Raw genomic sequence first — 6,000 nt, 5'->3', positions numbered from 1 at the left:
TTAAACTTCGGTTTGCCTCTTTTTGCTAGGCCCGGCTGAACTTTGCCCTTACCCTTGCCCTTGTTTGACACAACGAGAACATCCTGTTTCATGCTCCCACCGAACTTCATGTCCTTCTCGGTCCGTACGAGAAGGAGTGCGATTCATGGGGCTTTTCTTCAAATCATTCATATAGTAATTCGCTCTAAAGAGCGCAAAACCATCGTGGAGTGAATGAAGCATGCGGTCAATCACGATGTTCTCGCTGATTTTACAATCAAGCGTCTCCAGTCTCTCGACATTCTCAATCATGCTGAGAATGTGTGGGCTAACCGGTTGGCCCTTCTCGAGTCTCGCATCAAAGAAGCGAGTGGTATGCTCATAGGTCACGATTCTCGGTGCTTTCGAGAATTCCTTGGTGAGCGTGGTGAAAATCTTGTTTGCACCCTGGGCTATGAAGCGTTTCTGCAAATTGGATTCCATTGCAAAAATGAGTACGTTTTTAATCGCACCCGCTTCCATGACGAAGTCGCTATACGTGGAGACCTCGTTAATTCGAGCCGTGGGACCCGGGGCTGGTGGGAGGTGCTCGACAAATACTTGAGCTTCCCGTCGGCGGTGGCGACATTCCGTAATGCCGCCTCCCATTCCGCGAAGTTTGATCCATCATTCTTCGCCTAGTAGACGATTCATCCGATTCATAAAGATCCGGCCGGACTCACGGTCCAATGTGGCACTTGGCATTGGGTCATCGAGGATGCCACCATTAGGTTATTAGCGCTTAAAAAAAACGTGATCTACGCTGAAAAAGAAAGAAAAACAAAAACGAAATAAGCAACTCATCGAGGTGATTTAAGTCTATTTAAAATTCATTTTAGACTCATTGCACTTGCATAATTGATCTCCCTCAAGAATGACACAAGTGATCCCAAGACTCAATTTCCGTAAATTGATAAGCCAACTGTTTAGCTAATTCTTCCGTAAGAACTCTTGGTCGATAGATTTCCGTAAATCCTATCTATAGTCCACCATGATCACAGGATCGTACGAGTGACCATAGCGTTGAGATAAAATAGGTCAATCGGTTCCAACTTACCCGACGTAGAAGGGGTCATATTATGCCTACCGACGAAGAAGGGACTCATTGGAGTTTGACCTATAAAGACCATTCTCAATTTTGGTTTATACGAGGAATATCCCATCAACTAAGTTCGAATTCATTTTAAGTGAACGAATAACTAGCAACTGCGTGAATGAATTAATTTAGATGATGGCTTAAAACGTGTGACATATGAATGTCATAGAAAACTAACGCGTGACCTCTATATGAGTCAGTTTTCATGCAATTATTAGGTGGTTTGGTTTTTAGGCGGAATATGATGCAATCTATCGATACGATAAAATAAATAAATGAATGCAATACGTAAATAAAAATTCCTAGTGTGGCCTATCCTAGTAAAAAGAACATAAAACAACTTTGGAATCCACCGTTGGACCCGAGAAGCTTGTCTTGATGTTCCATCTTGATCCATGTAGCGGGAGTGAGCATCCGATTCTCCATCTTTGGTCTTCTCAAAATTACAATTAAAATTTACAAAATATAAACCTATTTACATTCTAAATAAAAACTGTAATTACAAGTGAAAAATCCAAAACGGAGATACAAGATCTCAAAATACAACCAAGACCGTGTTCCATCATTACGGTAACACGTTCTACTAAGGCCACACTAAGTTACAACCGATTGTAAAAATAAATAAATACGTAATTAAAAGCATTCAAAATAATCAAAAACGATAAATAAAATGCATCAACTAAATTAAATTTATTCGTGACATAATTCCGTAATTATGTTAAATTTATCTAAACCACCAAAGACAATTAAAATTATGTGACAAAACCGCTTCATCAACTTAATTTTAATTCATGATAATCCGTTACTTTAAATCGTTTTAAAGTAACTAAATTGTTCGTGGGTGAACCGTTTCACTATCAAGCGAGTGCATAAATCCGTATTATGCAATAATTGGCCGAAAAAAAAAACAAAACAGAAATTTTTTTTTTTTTTCTTCACTGCTGGGCGTGAACAGTACCCACGAAAAAAAAATTTTTTTTTTCTTTTGCTGAAATGCCGAGAGCATCAAAAGGCCAAAAAAATTAAACGGCTCAAAATCGTGAGCAACAAAAGGTCAAAAACAAAACGATTTGTTAAAACCCAATTGCAATTTAATCTAATCCGTATAGAATTGAAATTACAATTGAAACATCTTTAACATATTGCAATAATTATCGATTAAAATTACAATATGCAAAGAACGATTGAAAAAACAAAAGATCGAATGATCTAGCAAGAGCCATGAGGCACGCAATTCAAGGCAAAAAAAAAAAGAAAAAGAAAAACAGGCCGTGATAAACAAGAGGCCGCACGGTTTCAAAAGAAAAATTGCCGAGACAAAAAAATTTGTGCCTCACGAAATTTTATGCAAACATTTTGATACATCTTTAACATATTGCAATGAATATCAATTACAAAACAATATGCAAAGATCAAAATGAAAAACAAAACAAACGACAACCTATACCGTGTAAACATGTCACGGTTAAAAAAAAACGCAGCAAAAAAAAATTTTTTGCCGAGTGAAAAAAATGGCTGCCGCAACAATTTTTAATCAAAAATACATCGATTCAAAATTCGTTTGATGAAAATCACATAGAAAAATTTACGTGGCCTTGCTCTGATACCACTTGTGGGGTAATATCCGTATAAAACCCTTTAATTATAGGATTATAACGCAAATTTTATATGCAATTTATTGTCATAAACGAAAACAACAATGAAACGATAAAGATTAAGAAATAACCTTCGGTCCTAGTGCAAATTGGCAATGAGAGATCAAAGTAGATCTCCTCCTAAATGATGCACCCAAGATCGTCCGAGAAATGTCCTTGTGCTAGAATGAATCCTCTAATTGCCTTGCAATATTGAGAGGATTATTTTTGTGAGTTTTCTTTAGATGAGAGATCTAGGTTTAGAGAGGAAAATGTTCTCCCAAAACCCTAAAAAAATTTGTCAAAATGAATTAGGTTTCAAAAGAGAGAAAATCCTCTCTTTTGTCCTCACTTGGCCGGCCATGGGCTCTCTTGGGAAGTGGGCTTCCACTTCCTTTTAGTTTTAGCTCATGGTCTGGTTCGCAAATCGCTAAAATGTATATGACGCTGTTTTGTTATAAATCGTCATCGGTTATCGGTTATTAAAGCATCAACTAATAATACGGATTAGTTGAAATATTAATACATGTCCGAGAAAGACGATATTGTATAATTATATTCAATATACATTTAATTAAATATAAAACGCTTATATTCAATTTACGAATTAACTGCTTAATTCGCCTTAGCCATTATTATTTAATCCATATTAAATAAAATATCTCAACATCACATTTTGACTAATTATTAGTCAAATAACTCAGACTAACTGGTTAGTCAAATTTGGCATCAATATGACTGTATTTTCATACCGTCACATCTCTCAAACGTATCCTATAGGTGTGACTTTTAGGGACCAGTTGATCACCGCCATCTGTATGACAATAACGTCAAACTTATCTAGCAAGCCAACCGTTATTGATAAACGTGGACCAACTGATTATAATACAAAAGTATACCCTTTGATCCTTTTAGAGATTTATAAGTCCTTGCACTAACTGTAAAGGACACCAGCCCCAACATCCTATGCCTTTCCTCGCCATCAAAACCCATCCACAACTCCATCACCTACCCCTAACCCAGAACCATTAAACCCTCACCCAACACCTCTTGCCACTATTCCACCAACCACGGTCCCATCTGACGACGTCCCAATCTTCACCATGGTTGGACGTCGAACCCGAGGTGGTCGCAAAAAGAATACTGCGGTACTCCGCTCCTCCATCGAAACTGTGAATGTGGATATTGATGAAAGTGAAGAAACTTCGGCGAGTACAACTTAGAATCCGTCTATGTCTGCCGATCCCACTCCGACTCCGTCAAAGAAAATAAATAAAAGAAAGGATAAAGCTACTTCATCGCAGTTACCCCCTATTTCTGAAAGTTTTGAACAAAGTGAAATTGAAACCCCAACAATTAATCCTCCTGTTGAACCGTCTCTTGAACCCCCGTCCAAAAAATCAAAACCCTCCAAGAAAAAATTGGTATACTTCTCTCCTTCAGATTCTGTATCCTTGATTTCCAAATGGGATATGGCTAGTGTTTGGCAACAACTTGAAAACTTGGATCTCCCTACCTCCATCTACAAAAACTGTGAGAAATTGATGAACCCCAAAGCTATTCACTCCCCTCGAGTTTATCATCAATATTGGTACGAATCTCCTGCTTTTCATTCAGTCCGAGATATGATTGCTGCTCAAGGTTGGGAAAAGCTTCTGGAAATTCGTTAACCTGTGTTTGTAAGTGAAGTGGTTCATTTTTTGGCGACTGTGCATGTGGACAAGTCCGGTGATTTCCTCACGGCTAAAGTGAATGGAAAACCTCTTAAACTCCTTCAATCTGATTTTGCCACTGCTCTAAATATTCCACTCGGAGGTTATGACAATCTCCCAGCCGAGTCTTGGGTTCCCTTACCTTATGCCTCGCCTTTATCAGTTGCCAAAGTCGTGTATCCCAAAGTTGTAACATGTGGACCCGTGAGTAACACCACTATACCCCTTTCCCTTCGCCTAATTTTCAACATATTGTGTCGCTCCCTTTACCCTTTGGGTTATCGGGCCAAATTATCCATAGCTCAACAATACCTCATCTATCACATAGCCACTCACAAAAAGGTCAATCTTATTAGGCTAATGTTCAAACGCTTTGCCCTCATCTCGGCTAAACTCCGAAAACCCTCAAAAAGTGTCCTTCATATTCCCTATGGTATGTGGTTGTCGATGGTGCTTAAGGCACAAAGAGTTCTTATTAGCTCTTGTGTGGGATCTTTGGATATGTGTGACACGATGAGTGACGGGCAAATGGGAAAAATGTTGATTAAGGTTGAAAATGATGAACTTATTTCGGTGAAAATCAAAACGGATCCGGAGGGTGGGTCTTCTAGTCATGTTGGTACGGGTAGTTTGAGTGAAGTATTTCAAGCCCTTGCAGATTTGAGTGCTTGGGTGAAGCAAGATGCGCTTCAAAAAGATGCGGCTATCTCGCCTCTTGCCTCCACCGTGGACATGATTCGTGGAGAAGTGGATATCATTTCCACTCTTGTCTCAACCAAGGAGCACGGTGACGATGATGTAGCTGACCCGTTGGACGAGGATCCCTTGGGTGAAGAGTCGGATGGTGACCAAGCCTCCTCCCCTTAAACAAACTCCCATTCCCATATTATCCTTGCTTTTGTCCCACCTTGTTGCGCCCTTTTTCAAAACTTTTTTCACTCTTTATATTTTGCTTGGTGGTGTATGTTAAACTACTTTTAGCCATGGTGAACTATGGTTAGACTATGTTAAACCGTATGTTTGTGTTGACCTTGTTATCTTTTCACGTTTATATGTGTCTTTTTGTGTTTTCTTATGTGTTTGATCTTGAATGCTTTTGGCATCCATGCCCTTTTTGATGATGTCAAGAGGGGGAAAAAGGTAAACTCATGCTCTTAATCTCTTTGCATATTGGTTAACTCATAACTAGGCCTAACCTTCACAACTTTGAATCTTGTTTTGGGGTAATGTAAACTTGCGATGGTAAGTATGATCTAAGTTCTTGCTCCATAAGGTAATATAGTCCCTTCTCTCATATGATCTTGCTTGATTAAAATATTGAAATAAGATGTTTACATTGCTTACATTCGTTTTAGGGCTTGTCATCATCAAAGGGGGAATTTGTTGGGTTCCTTTGATTGATGATAACATGCCCATTTAATGTGTGCCTTCTTAGTTTACCTTTTCAGGATTTATGGTTAAATCAAGCTTGGATTAAGAAGTGTTGAGTTGCTGATCATCCTATTGTATTGAGTCCTAGGTGTCATCTAATGTACAAGTT

Source organism: Silene latifolia, chromosome Y (assembly GCF_048544455.1).
Source record: "Silene latifolia isolate original U9 population chromosome Y, ASM4854445v1, whole genome shotgun sequence".
Lineage (NCBI taxonomy): Eukaryota > Viridiplantae > Streptophyta > Magnoliopsida > Caryophyllales > Caryophyllaceae > Silene > Silene latifolia.
This window is presented reverse-complemented; position numbering follows the sequence as displayed.